General features: G+C 42.2%; 1 long non-coding RNA gene across 2 annotated transcripts; it reads left to right on the top strand.

Moving 5' to 3' along the window:
- Positions 1-7,327: 7,327 nt before the first annotated feature.
- On the top strand, positions 7,328-18,245 carry LOC117706105 (uncharacterized). Of its 2 annotated transcripts, none has more exons than XR_013109183.1 (4): positions 7,328-7,566; positions 8,418-8,613; positions 8,777-8,826; positions 17,916-18,245. It is a non-coding gene; the product is annotated as an uncharacterized LOC117706105 (long non-coding RNA). The 2 variants fall into 2 exon arrangements; XR_004606464.2 differs by having other exon boundaries at positions 8,777-8,884.
- Positions 18,246-18,507: the final 262 nt, after the last annotated feature.

The following is an 18,507-nucleotide window of genomic DNA, read 5'->3' as shown; positions in this document are numbered from 1 at the left end:
CTCATCCCCAAAGTGAAAGAATGTGAAAGACCGTCCACTTGATCAAAGGTCAATGTTCCAGGCTCCATCTTTGCAACATCCCCAAAAGATCCCATGTGCAAATCATCAGAACAGCAGCCATGGGACAGTACTTCAACTTTACTGTGTTTCTGAATTCATTTCTAATGGGAATTGTGGATGAGATTGCAGAGAAACAAGCAAGCAGCTATTAGATATTCCAGAGTGGTAGATACTCCTAACTTAGTGATAGTTTACTAAACTCTCTAAGAGGTCCATCTTTAAATAAAGAGCTCTCTCATGCACATGTGGATCAGTGTTTTCTAAAGGAAGGAACTGATATCAAGCTTTTCTCCCAAAGAGTATTTTAAATTGACTTTCTGGCATTCCCTATAAATGAAGAGACTCAAATTTGCAACCCAGCCATTCAGTTCCAAGTCCAATGCCCTTTTCTCACCTAAACCTGTGAGTGGAGCCCTAGAGGAGAAGGTTGAGGACAGTGAAGATCAAGGTCTTACCTGGATGGTGGGACATATGGTAATCCCTTTGAGTCTCTTTAGGTAAACGAAAGTTAGCATAAAAGAAAGCAAGCAGTGTCTACTTGAGCTTCAGGAAATGCAGATAATAAGTAAAAATAAAAGTGCCACAAGGGAGGCCTGGAATTTTCTTCCTGGCCCAGCTGCAGCCCCATAAACCAGAGAGAACCCCCAAACTCAAGTGATTTGGGTACACCCTTGACGTGGCAACTAGTCCAGTCAGGGGAGGTTTATAGTCCTCAGGATGTTTAAAGAAGCAAAAATCCTGAGAATCCACATCCCAGGCCTGTTAAAGAAAGGTTATTTAAATATATTTAATGTTTCTTTATTAAAAGCAAACAGGCAGGATATGAGCTCCCCTGAAACGTTCCAGGGAGAGAACATTCTGGCATGCTACATGGGGAAATGATTGCCTTGTGTGGGAACCAAGGGCCCATTTCACACTAAGGGTGGCCACACGTGGCGTGTTTTTCTTACAGGACCATGGGCAGATGGAAGAACCTTTCATTAAAATTGTAACTGGATTTCTCTTGCTGCTTCATTGCTATACCAGCTGGGAAGAGATGTGTGGTTAATTTTATAGAACAGGATTACTTAGAGCATAACCCCTATCAGGTGGGTGGAGCTTTGTATTGCCCTCAAACAATACTACAAACATGACAGGGGGAGACCCTCCCTTAAGATATAAGGCTCTCAGTAGACTTTCAAGGCCTGAGTTAAAAACCCTAATGGACACTCCTGGCCAGGCTCTTTCTCTCCATACCTGGGCTTCCACCATCCCTAGGAAAGTCTCAGGTGTATAAATGTGGATAACTTGTAACCCAGGCAGCAAACTTCTGTTGACATTCTTGTCAACAAAACTCCTTTGGCCACCACTATGGCCTGAGAGTGAACTTGGTAGTGAAGGTGAGCACCTTGTAGACAGGAACCTAGAGAAAAGTCCTGTGCAGGCCTAGGAGCCGGCTCAAGGAATTTGAATAGACACTAGGTCTATACCAATCTTGAAGGGCTTGGGTTCCTTAGAACACCAAAGGAAAGCCAAAAATAGACTCTGAGTTGCTAGACCCCAGGCAAGGCTCTGGTGGCCTAGATCTGAGTTAGCATAAATTATCTTTAGAAAAATTTGCTATTTATCTTAAAGCCCAAGACCCCTGCCTAGGATTTGTCATCTTCCCAGAACCTGTGCCCCAGTCCTTACCTCTGGTTCATCTCTAACTCTGAAGCCACTGCACAAATTTGAAATGCCAGCACTTCATGGATGTCAGGAACCGCTCTGTCAAATGTCCCCAAGTGTTGGGACCCGCACTGCTCCAAGCTTTGGGGGCTAAATTGTCCCGGCTCATACTGCTGCTCCAGTCCGAAGGTTAGGGTTCGGCAAGAGAGAGTGAGGGCGGACACCAAGAATGGAGAACAGACAGAGTGTGATTCAGTCTCATTTATTCTCAAGTCTCTCTTCTTCTTTCTTCCCAAGTTTCTTGTTCCTAGTCCAAGTCCCAAGTTTCGAGTTCCTAGTCCCTAGGGCCTCCAAGTTCCAAGTTTTCCCAGTCCTTTTTCTCAAGTCCTTTCTTCTGTCTGCCTCTCGCCTTTTATATGTCTCACTTCTAAGTCACGCCTTTAAGTCACACCTTTAAGTCACACACCCAAGGGAAAATCCTGGGTATATAAAACAAGATGTTATCAGAGTGTGCTCAGCTGGTGTAGGCTGTTGAAAACAACTCTCTCTCTTGTCAGGGTATATGGCTCAAGATGGCTACGAGGATGATAGCCACCTTCTGTCGGCTCCCCCACACATGGACACCTAGAGAAGACAGAGAGAAAGTTCCTTTGTGGGATATTAACCACCACTTTTAGATCTCAGCTTCCTCATCCCACTGAAGATCAAGACAATTCCCACGCCTGTCATCTAAGAAGTTTGTAGATCATGGTTTAGAGCTTAAACTTTCCCTTGGGAGACTACCCTCCAGGGAGAATGATAAACCAAAACCCAATTTTCTTGAGCAAAAACTTTCTCTTTTTAAGCTCACACACACACACACACACACACACACACACACACACACTCACATATTCATATACACACACAAACCACACACACACACACTTACTTTGGTGCCCACGTGTTAGTGCACAATCACATGCATCACTGAAATGTAACAGAAGAGAAGAGATGCACTCCAGTTAAACTGAGACACACTAATGGCTGAAGATCAGCATAAAGCTCTGAGCTGTCACTTCCTCTGTCCAAAAGTGTCACTGTCACATTTCCCTTGGATATTGAAAGATCTAGGTCCTACGGAGTATCTCTGCCACTATCAATCACTACCTATACTTAGGTTCTCTAAAATCTTAGAGCTTGCAAATATATATATATTTGCAAGCTCTAAGATATATATATATATGCCAAACTTGGCTTTTTTTCCCCACTGAATTTAGGATTCAGAGACTGAGATAAAGAGGCATGGTAGATGCCCAGGGACAGAATCTATTAATGATTAGGTCATGATTCAAACATGATACATGTAACTATAATGACTGTTCTTTCTCACCAGTTCATTCAAAGAAGCAAGTTCATCAGACACCAGAATTGCTTACTTTATGGCTTAAGAAAAATCTATTGTCTCTCCTTTCTGGAGTGTGTTCCCTTGCTGTTACCTCCCCTCCCCCCCCAAAAAAAGAAAGAAAAACAAACAAACAAAACCAACTGTACCCTAATGATTGTTATGACTTCAATATGGTTTGATTGTATCTCCTCCCAAAGGCTCATTGCTGGAACATTGGTCATCAATACAGCAGTGTTGGGAACAGGCAGGACCTTTCAAGAGGTAGGATCTAATATAAGGGAGTTAGGTCACTGGGGTTCTGCCCCTGAAAGAAATGGAGAGGTTCTCAATGGACTCCAGTCAGTAGCTTGCTTTGTCTAAGCAAGACTAAGATGGATGTGGTCCCACATATTTGTGATCCAGCACTCAGGTAGCTGAGACCACTCAGCACAAGTTCGAATCCAGCCTGGGCTACATAATAAGACTTCATTTCAAAGCACCAGGGGCTAGTTCTTTCTTGCTCTGTCTGTCTGTCTGTCTGTCTGTCTGTCTGTCTGTCTGTCTCTCCTTATATTGTCATGGGATTGCTCATGCACATATTCTCACCATCATTCCATCTGCCATGAAGTCCTTACCAGAGATCAAATAAGTGGAGCTATCTGATCTTGGACTTTCAGCCTCCAAAGGAGTAAGTTTCAGGTATTTTGTTATAGAAATAGAAAACTAATACACTAAGCTATTACAATGTGTTAAAAATATATAGGGTACACTCCACTTCAAGAAATAGCTGTCATTAAGGCCAGCCAAGTTTAGATCAGCCAAGCCTCCTTTCACTTGCAAGCGAGCACAAACGCACACACACACACACACACACACACACACACACACACACACACACACATACATGGAAGAAATAATAAAGTGTGTTTTTATAACACTGAGTCTTGGGGTGATTGTTACATGGATTTTTTTTCTCTATATAGCATTTATACAGTCACATACTCTACCTTCCAACTTATTGTACCCACAGTTTGTTTGATCCAGTATTGTTTATAGAACAGCCCGCATCACTAGCAAGCTCTCTTGCTCCTTAATACTTAACTGGAATGACCACCACATACTTCAGGTTTCTCCTTGTCTGATACCAATATTTGCATTAATCAGCTCCATTCTTTTCAATGTAGAAATACATCACCCCAGAGTCTTGGTGGTTTATAACAACCATTTTCTCTGCATTGATCTTCACACTGGCCGCTGCTCTTTTTCATGGGCCTGCTTCAACTCGAGAACCACACCAAAGAAAAAACTCTCCCTGCTACATACTATATTTTTTTCTCAAGAGAAGGAAAGAGTGACAAGACTCTTTTAAAACTCTATCCCATGCCACCTCCATCATCTCTGCTCAAGTTTTATGGGCAAATAGAAGTAAGGCTGCTCCTGACCCTATCCAATCCTGTGCAACAGGTGGAGATAGGTTGGGAAAGGTGAGGCCACACCCCTGACAAATGGCAACCTCTTCCTGATTGCTCAATAAGCTCAAAATGTCATCTACTGAGAATCGTTACAAATGGAGACATACAGATGAATGCCTTCAGGGCAATCTGTCATTTGCCACACTGTTTAATAAGTCCTTTGAGAGCAAGAGTTGTCTCTTGTCTTATTCTCTTGCCTCAGAACAGTCCCTAGACCTTTGTCTGCTCATCTACATGCTTCCTTTCAACAAAAAGGTTGAACAATAAAATATAAAACTCGATTACAAGAACAAAGGCATAGACTGAGACAGCTATGGAAAAGCAGAAGCTGAGTTCATAATCGGTCTATAGCTATGCTAAACACACAAGAGGAATAAAAAGTTCACAGCTGCATCTTTAAGTCTAAAGTCTTAGCAGCATGTCAAACTTGCAGGGAGACATAAATCCAGCAGCCCTTAGAATATAGATGGTGTTTGATACGTTGACTCTTGCTGACATCATCAAAAGAGACAAAGGAGAAAGATAAGTTGGTTGTTATGGGTTTCCTGTTTCCTGTGTCTTTGTTCCTTACCTGGCCAAAGTCTATAAATCAAGACCTCCAGTATTTACTAGGAAAAGTCCCAGTGATAGATCTTAGATGAGTCTCCTGAGAGCCTGCCTTGTGTGACAGAATGGGAGTGTGTAGTCATCATGTAGTCTGGCATGATGAACTTTATTCTCTGGGTTTACTTCTGCATGGAGCTCTGTTGCACTCTTAGGGAGACCTTCAAATGAGATTTCCTCTCCCCCGGCCTCCTGCTGTGTGTATCATCCCTGCCTTATGTCTGTCACTCCCTCCCCTGCTTCCTTATTTATCATGTCCATAGAAAGTTGAGTTTGTATTGAGTAAGAAGGGCCAGGCATAATGACATATGCTTTGCATGTGTTATCTTGTTCTACACACACCACAATCCAGACAAGCCGACAATAATTCCATACACAGATGTCATATCTGCAGTTCAAAGAGGTTAGGGGGCTATGCTCCAAGTCCCAGCCAGTAAGAAGAACAACTATGAAATGCTAGTATCTCTCAAGAATGAGTTCAAACTTGTTATAAGTCATCATGCTTCCCCAAACACAAAAAATCTTCCAGACTATATTCTTCTAGAAGAATATAGTCAAACTTTGCAGGTGAAAAGACCACTCACAGTCATTATAATCATGTTCCTGTGTAGATATAAGTGTATTTGGGATCAGAGGAAAGCGGGACTGGCGAGGTGGCTCAGTCACTAAAGTGTTTTCTATGTGAGCATGAGAGAGCTGTGTTTATGCCAGAGCACTACATACAAAGCTAGTGTGGGTAGCTTGTGCCTATAAGCTCAGTGCTGAGTAGATGAAACAGGAGGATCCCTGAAGCTCATTGGCCAGCAAATCTAGCTGTATTGGTTGAATTGATGAGCTCTAGGTTCAGTGAGAGACTTTATCTCAAGAAAAACGAAGTGGAGAACAATGAGGAAAGACATCCATTGTCAATCTCTAGTCTCTGTACACACAAACAGATACACACACACTAAAATGAAATACACAGTTCTTTGCATTATATATGATAAATGCCATAGTCTAATCACCTAAGAGTTTCCAGCTTCCCAGGGGTGGTAGGGGCTTCATGCACACTCTCTCCTCTGCCATCTCAACTGTCATAACACCCAGCCAAGCACCACAGTCCAGTTCAGCCAAAATTAATACCAAAATTTAATTTCTATTAAAGAACTGAGGTCTTGGCTGACCTAGAGAAGGAATAAGGCTCTTTTCCCAGCACTCCCACAGGCTGTAAGAAATTTGAACTTGTATACAAGTCAGCTCTTCACTCCTCTTCTTAAACCGAAATGACATATGCTGTAGATTTGCTTACCCCCAGATAATTGTATGTCAAACGCAAATATGGTGGTTATTTGGACAGTGGGAACTTTGAAACATTGTTAGGTTGTGAGAACAAAGTGTTCATGATAGGATTGGTATCTTTTTAACAGAAAATAAGCAAACAAAAAAAAAGGAAAGAGCTTGCATCCTTTCTCTGCTTCTGACTACTCAAGGAAGATATCACCTGCCACAAAACAACCATGTTGTCACCTCCATTCCAGACGTCTGGCCTCAGAACCGTAAGAAATCAAATAGTCTGTTGTTCAAGCTATTTGGTCCACTTTGTTAAAGCAGCAGGGATAGACTAGGACACACAGTCATGTACATGTAAAACAAGGTCAGGTCTTGGTAAGACTATGAGAGTTCCTTCTTAACCATTGGATTCATTCTAAATTGCAAGACTTTCCCCCACGTAGTATTCTTATAATGTGTATAATCCCTGTTTCAGAGATGAAGAAACTAAAGCAGGGAAAAATTCAAATATTTGGTAAAGCGGGACAATAAAATCCAGGTTTAAAACACAGTGCAAACCACGCAAGTTCAAAAGTCTCTTATTCTTTGGGAACCTTAGGGGAAGAAGATCTCACTCCATCCCTCATCACCCAGGACCTCAGCTCCCTTAATAGGAACCAAATCCTGCTATTCATTCTCACTAGGCTGCTGGGCTTGGCTGCCTGATGCCTGGGGTGGGGGTTGGGGTGGGGCTGGGGTGCCAGCATGAGAATGTGTTTGCTCTGCAGCTCCTGCAGTCCCTGGAGAGCTGGCATTTTTAAAAAGAATGCTGGGTTCTCAGAAACACTACTGATAATGAGCTTGCTCCTTTTTTAAAAAAAAAAATGCTGTAACCAGATATTCTAGGAAAACAGACCTGCTTCCAAGAGCGCAGCTGTGGTGTCTGGACTGCAGGTTTGAGGTCACTGTTTAAGATGGGCTTTCAACTGGCCTTGCCGACCTGCCACAGTGCCACAGTGAGACAGAATACTTGAGCCCCTGTCCTACATAGACATCTCTGGACTCCTTGGAGCATAACGCAATTGTGGCAATTCTGAACCTGGCGCCTACCAGAGTGGACTTCTCAACCCTTCCTGGAACCCTGGAAAAGAGTAGCATGAACATATAGGTGTAAGTATGCATGTATACGTGTTTCAGATCAGAAGGAAACAGCTCGGGAATTACTTGAAATACCCCTCTAGCCTGTCAGGAGCAGGATGAAAATGACTTTGGGCTGTGGAAGGATGTCTGGGACCATACGAAGTAGCCTGGCACAGAGCCCTTTTCCAAACTTAGGGAGAATGCAGTTCTCCAGAGAGTCAGAGGGTTCAGAAGAGTGACAAACAGACACATACCACAGATGGAGCCACAGAGAGGCCATTTGCCTCTGTTTAGATAGCCACAACCAGAAGCAGGTAGGTCATCTTGGCCAATCCCCTGTCTCTGGGGTTTCTTTGTACTCATATTGCTCCCATTTTCAACTATGGAATGGGAAAGGAAATGGGTGTTTACTGCATCTAATTATGCCTATAATTGCTTCTCTTGGTTAATCATGGAAACTGCAGTATAGTACTAGCTAATGCTTACTAGAGACTATTAAGCACAGAGACAGGTCTAAGCATGGGAGACACCTTAACTTATATTTAACTCTTACAGGAGACCCCTGTAGAAGGCTGTGGCAAAGAGCCTAGTTTTACGGATGAGGACAGAGAGGCCCAGGAAGGATGCTTAGCTACTAAGAAAAGGAGATGAGTTTTTGTCCTGCCTGACTCCAAAGACCTCATCATTACCTTAAGCCAAGCCTCCAGCCTGCATTTAAATGAGATTCTGCATGGACCCATACTAGGGTGGTCACTTAAACATATCAATTTCAAGATATATTCTGTAACACCAAGCCTCCCCATCCACCTTTGATACCTGGCTACCTACTATTAATCTATCAGAATACCACCACCTCCTTAAGAATACACGTTTTCCCACAGAGCAGTGAGGATGTCAGATACTTCCTGGAATCCTCCCCCTGGGACTGTGCTTTCTACCTGACTTACAGCACCTATCATTTCTGACTGAGTGCCTGTATCCACGTGCTTGGTGAATTCCTGCAGAGGGCATTCCTTCTACTCAGCCTTCAGATTTGGCTTCCACCCATAGCACACAGCAGATTCTCCACAATGCTTGGTGAGTGAAAGATTCATGTTTATAAATTCACTGTTTAGAGAGTATCTCAGGGTTTTAGAGAGGCCAGGCAACATAAGCTTTTTTGTAAAGCACCCTAAGTAGACTACAACCCATAGAATAATTGAAATGCTTCATTAAAATTCATTCTTTTCTCTTATTTTAGTTTTCCAGTTGTGATAGAGAGGTTGGGCCCCATAACGAACAGAACCAATGGTAAGTGTGTAGAAAGAAGACTCTGGAGCTGACATGGATCACACCAAGATGCCTGCAGGTAGAATTATGCCACTGAACATGATAGATGCTCAAATGTACATAAGCATGGACTCTAAGCCTCTGTAGAACTACACACACATCTACTCCATTTAGCAGAATATAGACAGGTAGGTAGATAGGGAGAGGCAGATGTCATTTCTTGTTGTGCATAAGAATGTCGAAGGTGTACAACTTAAGCATTGGCAATAAGAAACACATTAGAATATTAGAGTTAGGTTTCCTTAACTTTATTTAGCATGAAAATTACTGCTATTTGCCCAATTTGGGGTCTCATTCTTCATTCCATGTATCAATACCTCCCTTTAGGTGGCTTATAGTCTTGAAAAGAAGTGTTGGCTTTTGCAGATCACTCTGATTCCTTTATTGTTTGTAATAGTTTTATTTATTTAGTCTATGGTTCCATAGTGCCTGTTTTTGCCTTGACTTCTCCATGTATAGAATTTGTGTATGCATAAGGAGAGGGGCCAAAGGGAAGGTGCCCAAATGCAGACAGTAAAGTCTATGGAAGTTATCCTATTATTCTTTTGGAGCAGGAGAGAGAGAGAGAGAAAGAGAAAGAGACAGAGAGAGACAGACAGACAGACAGACAGACAGACAGACAGACAGACAGAGACAGAGACAGACAGAGACAGAGACAAAAAGACAGAAAGGAGAAAAAGGGGGGGGGGAGAGAAAGCCAGAGCCAGGTTCTGCCTCTCAGGCGATGGATATCCTGTCTGGAATATAGCTGGCAAGCATGTAATTCTTATTCACTCAGCCTCATGACCTTGGCTAGTACCCACATCTAAACTGCATCTGTGCCATCCAAATTGCTAATTCGCTGCTAGGCTGGCTGCGGAAGGAGCAGGTAAGAATTAAGGGACAGGAAGGGGGAAAAATTACCCCAATTTGCCAAAGTTAAATTTTCTGCCAGGTGGCACCCAAATCAGCTCTACTTGATACTTTGAAATCTCCAGCCAAGGAGTTTCAAATCTGTAAGATTTACCCTGCTGTCTCCAAAAACAAAAATTGACCCTGTTCTTTGAGTTAGTCACAGTGGCATTTGAGGATGACAGATGAGGGGAGGCAGCAAATGAGTTATGAGATGGCCTGGACCTCCTTGGTAAGCCTTTGTTATGGTTGGCTCATGGAAGCGCTGAAGGATTCTCTCTCTCTCTCTCTCTCTCTCTCTCTCTCTCTCTCTCTCTCTCTCTCTCCCTCCCTCCCTCCCCCTCCCTCTTTCTTTCTCTCTCTTTATGTAGTCATATACATTTGTGTGTATACATATGTATATGTACAAACATATGTATATGTGTGTACACACACACACACACACACACATATATATATATTCACACATATGTGCGTTCATGTTTATTTGCTTTTTAAACCTTAATCTGCCTTCCATCATCAGTTTCTTCTGGTCCAATCATCTGCCAAGTCCTTCCATGTATGTAACAAAAGCCTTCCTAGAACAGCAATCCCTAATTTGACTTTTCTAGTCTACAGTCCTTTAGCTCAGTAGTTGAAGTCTGCCAATTATACTAATAAACTGAACTCAGACAGGAGTGACAATGGTGGTGGAATTTTGGAACATGTTTTGAAAGTGAAGCCTACTTATAGAAGTGGTTAAATATAGAAGGGAACTGATCTGACCTTGTATCATTGTAGGACCACTCCATCTTGGGGTGGCCCTTGTGCTGGCTGCTTGGATCTCTGGAATCTGCTACCTTATCACAAATCAGACTCCTTCCCTCATGCATGTGTTTCCTTTCTCACGTGCTTTTTCTGACTTACCCACCTGAGCCTGTGCTTGACTATTATTTATATCACCAATGTAAACCTCACTTTATCAACGTATCCAGTAAACAATAACAAAAATAATGATTGACAGGAGGTTAAAAAAAATGGGGGAAAAGAAGATAAACAAAGATGATGTGGGAAGTTTTTGAACAACTGAGACAAGAAACTCATTTCTCCCTCTGTATTCCCACATCCTTTTCTTAATAACAGAACAATAAGACTCCAGTTTTAGTCCAGATGTGAGCATCTTTTCCTAGATATGCTGTCTCCTAACTTTCAGACGACAATGACAGTTATGGGTCCTGCCAGTGTGTAGGAAACTGCTCACGTATCATTCAGTACCCACACATTCTGTTTCAAAAGTATGTGAACTCTCACGACAATCAAAAGTGGCCTTACTCTGTATCCCATTTCCACAGAAGGAGGGACACTCCTCTCTTGCGTTACCAGTAAAGTATAATCCACCTTCCTTTCCTTTCTTTGTTACACAAAGGGAAGATTTAACCTCAGTGACTTAATTTTGGAAGCACAGTTTAAGAACTTTCAGGAAAGAAACATCTATTGAAAGCTTCAAAAGTAAATTTAAACACGCACACTCGAACACACACACACACTGTCTCATAATGGCAGACTTGCCAATGATATTCATGGACTAAATTTCTGTAGTCCCTTTTGTCTTAGGACAAAATGGATGCTATTTATTCACTACCAGACAAAGTCTAAGTTACTTTCAACTTAAGCAAATCTTTTCACTTTCAACTTCAGTAGGAAAGCTTTACTGGGAACACATGGTGCACATTTATGAGGTCCAGAACACTTAACAAATCATGTCATTATAGTTCATCATTAACTCAAGAACTGAATTAATCCATAGCTACAATCAAGTCCAATTTGGGCCCAAGCCTCCTAGTAGCTAATGCAAAACAAAACAGAACCAGCTAAAAAAAATACAAATTACAATAAAGAGGGAGACACAACATTTTGAAAGATCAACAGAGAAATAGTTGGGGTGTAGAAGGCCGAGAAAGATCTGGTACCAATCACCAGCAGTAGAGACTGTAACATTCCACAGGGTGTGTTCTTCACCCCAAAATCAAGAGCATCCTATAAAAGCACAATTCAGTAAAGAGACAGAGCAAAGCAGACCTTAAGGGATGCAGCCTGATCCAAGGATGAAGGGAGGAGACCTAGTATATGCTGTGTGATACAGCACCTTTGAGCCATGTGTGATTTGAAATGCAAGTAGCCTACTAGGGTAGTAGATTGTAAGCATGAAACCTGAAATGAGTTCCAAAGCTTTTGTACAATGACCAAAAGGAGGGAACATTAGATGAATGTTGAAATGAGGGTATGTTAGATGTGTTGGGCTACATAAAACATTAACTTCACTTGATTGCTTTATTTTTTTTTAATGTGCCCACTAGAAAATTCTAAATCATACATCTGGTTTGTGGTTGGGTCACTCAAGAATGATGTCACCACTGGATAACAGCAGTTCTAGAGGAATGCTCTTGCCCATTCTCCTTGGACTGATTTTCTCTCTCCCTGCCTATCATCCTCATCTGTGACCAGAAGGACCTAATGTCCTTCCCCTAGGGTTAAATGCACTGGCCCATATGAAATGCCTAGCACAGTGTCTCACACCTTGGAGTCCAGCATCTCTTCCTATGTCCAAAAACCTTTCTTGGGAGCTGAAAATGAGGACATTCTAACTCCTAAAACTGTCTGGCTTTCAGGCTAGCCAATATACCTATGATAAATCCACCATTCCCAGAGGCCCAGGCTGTTTCCTCTACATTAAAGAAGTTCAGTGCCCTGTGGTTCAAGTGTCTTGGGGCTGGCAACTCCAGCCCTTGTGGAATAACCAACAAAATGATGCTTAGGGGATGCTGTTTATAGAAGACAGGACTCACACCCCACTCAAGGACTTTGTTTAAAATTCTTTCTGTAACCACATGATGCTCTGTTTGGGTTTGGTGCTCTCATTAAATAAATATCTGGAGCCTCCTCATGAATCATCACAGATATGTGTGACCAAGGTTTGTAAGAATGGCCCTTATTCTGGGATTAAACATGATAGATTCCCAAACCAGCTCTTAGTGGGCATCTAAGGACGACCAAGAAGTTGAGGTGCAGCTCTTCCCAACCAGGTGAAGGGAAAGAAATGGTGCCATAGTTTCCTATGGGATTCCTGCTCACAAGCTTGCCATACAGTCTCCTTAGGGATCAGTGAGGAGGCCCAGGGCAAAGACCAAGACACTAAGCTAAACATAAGGACAGAACTGAGCGGAAAGAGGCCATCTCATTAACCTGATAAATGCTGAGACTCAGTTCCATACTTGGACCACACATGTGCCAATGGCTTCTGAACAGTGTTGAAATGATAACTTGGTGTTTTGTTTTAGTGAGCTGCTGACAATGTAGGAGTATTTATGGATCTAAGTTTGACCTTCAGCAAGTGTAAGTCACTCTCAGAGTTTCCTTATAAGAGAACAGAAACAAAACTAGAAAAGATAATAGTTTGAAGTCTTTTCTTCTAATCGATAGACTTTAACTTTCAGAGTAGTTTTGTGTGTGTGTGTGTGTGTGTGTGTGTGTGTGTGTGTGTGTGTGTGTGAATGCGCTTGTGTGCATTGGAAAGGGGAGAACAGAAGATGCACTTACACACACACACACACACACACACACACACACACACAGAGGAGGGGGACAGGCAGACAAACAGGGAGAGATCTACTTTTGCTTCTTGGGCAGCACTCATGTGATGTGTTGGCTACAATCACTGTGGCAATATTGTTGTTTTCACTTCACTAATATCCTCAGTTCGGATTAGGGTTCATTCTCTGAGTTTTTCCAAATGCACACCATCATTTTCCCACCCTAACGGTGGCACTTGGAGCAGTCCCACTATGCTCAGGCAGTTCTTTCTTCTTTCTTCTTCTTCTTCTTCTTCTTCTTCTTCTTCTTCTTCTTCTTCTTCTTCTTCTTCTTCTTCTTCTTCTTCTTCTTCTTCTTCTTCTCCAGCCCCTGGCAACCAAGTAGCTTTTTATGTCTCTGCATTTCACCCTATTCCACAGTGTCTACAATTGGAAGTGTACAGTATGCAGCCTTGTTAGATTGGCCTAACAAAATCTGCTAAAGGCCCCTCTGTGTGGACTCTAAAAGCATGGAGAAAACAGTGCCTCTCATGAGAGACTGAGAGCAAGAAAGAAGTTCCTTTTAGGCTCTGAGGTTGGTTTGGGTGCCTAGTATCAGAAAGACATAAAGGACAGAATTGGAGGGAGAGATCCAAAGATAACAGGAATCATGCTTGTGTGAGCAGGAGAGCATGAACCCGCGCATGTGTACACACACACAGGTACGTGCACATGCATAAACATATGCGCACGCATATACACATACACAATTGTATGATCACACACTCAGACATCAGCACACTTTCATATTCACACCCAAGGACAGAATCTCAAACTTACAACTCACACATACACTCACACAGAAACATGCTCACCTTCACACACATGCACACATCTTAAATTCACAAACACACTCACCCATATACATACACTCAAATACCCTCACCTTCACACTCACACATAGACTACGCATCTAGACATGCACACACTGAAACCCATATGCACACAAAACTCTTAACAGCATGTTCATACTCACTCATATATGCACTCAAATACACATAATCTCATATTTACACACATACATGCAAAGACACATGTTCTCACATGCATGTACTCACACACATGTTCACAAAAATACCACACACTTTCATAAAGTGTACATACACACACTAGCACACCCACTGTGGTGGTTTGAATATGCTTGGCCCAGGGAGTGTTGCGATTAGGAGGTGTGACCTTGTTAGAGTAGGTGTGACATTGTTGCAGGCAGTGTGATAGTGTTGGGGTGGGCTTTGAGACCCTCCTTCTAGCTGCCTGACAAGTCAGTCTTCTACATCAAATGAAGGTATAGAACTCTCAGCTCCTCTTACACCATGACTGCTGGATGCTGCCATGCTCCTGCCTTGATGATAACCAACTGACCTTCTGAACCTGTAAACCAGCCCTTAGCAAATGTTGCCCATATAAGAGTTGCCTTGGCCATGGCATCTGTTCACAGCAGTAAAACCCTAACTAAGATACCCCCTTAGGTATGATCACATGAACATACATATGCACATGCTTGCTCACACATGTACACACAATCACTCACTCCTGCACACTCATGTTTGCATCTTGCACATTCACCTGCACTCACACACCATGATAAATCTAATGGTAGTAGTGTCTGGTCAACAGACCTTGACTTTATCAACAAAGACTAGATGATACCTAGAGCTTTGTCCCTTTCCCCCCTAGAAGACTATCCTGCCATTTTAATATCCTTCATTGCTCTGCTTTCTCTTGTCTAATTTATATCTAGTCACTGACTACTCCAAAGTATGACTTATCCATTCAGTGGATCAAACTAGTAGTTTTGCTAAATAATTTTTTTTTCTTCATTGCCACCCTCTGTTAGGTGTCCGTATTGCAGTTCCTTTCAGTAGGTGATCTTCACATAAAGACACTCTTAACAGAGATACCAAAATGCAGAACTATAGCAGTAACATCTTCTCAAGCAGCCTTTCACTTGGGGTTCCCTGTACTACAGAAGGGCAGTGAAGGGCAACACAGGAGGGGAACTTGGGAAGGGTCAGCACAGTGGCAGGCAGATAGAGCTGAAGGCTCAAGTGTGGAACATTACCCTTTCACTAGCTGTCCATCCTTAAAGATTGTAACTCTCAGAAGAGGGTCACCATAGGAACAATGTTCTGCTAACGGTGTCACCAGGTATGGGTTTAATACAGGACACAGAAACATCACTTAATGCTGTCACTGCTCATGACTCTTAGAGAGTCATGATGGCCCTGCTCTGGGGAATTTTTGACACTTGCTGAAAGTTCTAGTCCACTAGCTTACATGCCCATCCGAAAGAACAAGAGACCTTTGGGGTGGAGAAAAAGGTGGACTGTTCTTGGTCATTCTAGATCCTACCAAGTTGACAGTATTAACCAGCACAGATACTAGACAAATGCATTTATATGATCATTTATATGTTTGAGTACATATATGTGGGTGTGTTTGTGAATTTAAAATGTGCACGTGTGTGAAGGTGAGCAAATATGTGTGAGCATGTTTCTGTGTGAGCATGCTACTGTGGAGCTAGTGACTGGATATTAAACTAGACAAAACAACACAATGGATAGTAGATCACAATGACAGAAATACAGTCTTCTGCAGAGGAAATGGACAAATATACACACAAAGAAAATCAAATACATTGATCCTGGGCCTGTCAATTTGCCCTCAAACAATTGTTCAACTCACTGTTTGGGAGTAAAACCATAAGCTACTCCTATGTAATTAACCTTCACATCTAAGCAGCTATGGTAAGATCTAAGATACTCCTCTGAGCCTGGCCTTGGAGGCTGTCTACTCCTGACCCATTCAGGCAAGATCTGTTTAACATCCATAGTCCTCCTCTTGGTAATACCACCCTAGTCTTCTGGGGACTACTCCTCCTTACTTCATTCAACTAGTTCAAATGTGGTTAATTCTACAATCTGGTTACAGATGTGGTCATTCGTCTCAGGCCTATCCTATGATTTATCCACTGTTTACTTCTGGGGTAGTTATAAGACACACTAGGTCATGAAACACAACCCCAACCTTTTTGCTGTTCTCCTGTGAAAGAAGGGCTCTTCTCACACAGTTTCTGGATTTTGAAATGTGACTCTAGGGTTGTCAACACTAGGGTTGTTAATTTTATGTATTGTCTCATGACCTGTGATCAATCACAACAAAAAGCTGAGAGGACTGACATATGGGAGACAGTAGAGTTGGTCAAGTAAAATATAGGAAGTGATATGAGATATACACATTTGTACTTTTTAAACATGTATGTTGTTTAGAGTTCACTGTTGATCTGAAATCTGGGTGCCCTGCATTTCTATTTGCTCAGCACAGCAATCTGGGCAGTAGGTAACTTGGGCCTTGGGTTCTAACTTTAAAATTCTGCATTCATCTGTACCCCTGGACTTCTTAGCTATATAGAACACAGCCTTCTTGTCTGTGCATAAGTCAGTTTGAGATGGGTTTCTGCTCAGCTTGAGGAGAATAAAACTTTCTCAGTCATGTGCAAGTCAAAAGCAGGAAGTGCACTGTTTCCAAAAATGGTGTAAGTCAGGAATAGGTCAAAGACTAGAAAGGTAGACAGATAATAAGACAATAATTCTTGGCTCTTGATCTGGGTCATAAAAAGCACGTAATGAGAGTAATGCATTTTATGCCAGAGGAGAATGGGAAAAGCCAGCAACAAGGAGACCTGGTTTAGGATACAAATCCTGGGAACCATAGGTTATGTGGGTTAGTGAGAAAGCAAATGTGTTCACACCCATGCAACCAGCTCAATATACCTGCTCACAACTTCTGAGCTATTTACAGAGAACAAGAACTGATTCAAATCTCTAACACAAGCTCCAAGTGATGGAAAGAAGCCAGAGTGTTCTTACAGTTTGAGGGAGAAGAGGGAAGGAAGGGAGGAGAGGGAAGAGAGAGATTTATTTCAAAACAGTCTCTATTGATGGCCACCCACACCTGGTGGAAGAGACACTGAAGGCAATCTGGGTGGGAGAGCAAACAGAAAAGGGTCTCTCTGGCACCTGGGAGTGAGCCATCTGATCCTTGGACCTCAGACAGAGAGCTGGAGGACAAAGATGTTTAGGGGTGGGAAGAGGGTGAGGAGTCTTTCAGACTCCAAAGCTTCCCCACCCAACCCTGTCTCCAGGTGCCAGCCAGTCAAGTCACCCTAAACAAAGTGGGGAAGCCTGCCAAGACAAATGACAGGAGTATTTACAAGTTGAGGAGGTTCCTGAGGGTCAGCTTGGGTAGAGACATTGAAGAGCCCTTGCTTGCTTAGATTTCTGAAATGCTAATAAGAGCTTTTATTAAACAACTTCTGTGTGCCGGCCTGAGAGATTGGCAAACCTTTAAATTCACTTGACAGTTGCTCTCCTGGCTGTCTTTGCAAAGTGCTTCAAAAATATACATCAAAGCTACAGTCACCCTTATTTGGGGAACTAGAAGCTGGGCTGTGAGATTCCTAAAGTGACACTGGTCATGGATGTAAAGGAAGAAAGAGCCTAAAGCCATCACTAATCTCCATGTCCATCGTCCTCTTCTTTCTCTTTCTAGAAACAGCGTGTCCTATGAGCAAGACTGTGAAAGCCTCTATGGCACTTTCCCAAGATGAACTTCAACAGAATCCAGTTGTTACTTTTTTCCAGACCTAAATATTGTCGTGGTGAAGATGACACTGAACTCTACAGTTGGTCAAGAGGATGCTTGAGGCTCTTCAGGCTCAAGACTTGTCATATGTACTGTTCATTTCTGACATTCTTTTAAAAGCAACCTATGGCTCCAGTGTTTTGTGCACATAAAACACACTTGATGTTACACATATTTTTACAGCTTTTCATATTCATATATGATTTTTGACTGAATGACTTATAAGATTCCTTATTAAATAAAGTGTTTATATCAATAACAATGTATACATTGTGAAATGTGGTTACTTTATTCTTTGTCATTTCTTTATGGTGAGAAACCTCATGATCCTTCTCCATGGGACTTTCCAAGGCACACAACCTATACTAGTCAATCCACCTTTGTGTGCATCTAGCAGCAAACTGGGCTTTCTTCCTTCTGTTTGGTTACAAGTTAGTTCCCATTGGAAAGCTCCAAAGGCAAAATAGCCTGTCACATTTTAGTTTTTTATTAAAATGTA

This window comes from Arvicanthis niloticus, chromosome 3 (assembly GCF_011762505.2).
Source record: "Arvicanthis niloticus isolate mArvNil1 chromosome 3, mArvNil1.pat.X, whole genome shotgun sequence".
Classification (NCBI taxonomy): Eukaryota; Metazoa; Chordata; class Mammalia; order Rodentia; family Muridae; genus Arvicanthis; species Arvicanthis niloticus.
The sequence above is the reverse complement of the archived record's forward strand: the minus strand, read 5'-3'. Positions and strand labels throughout refer to the sequence as shown.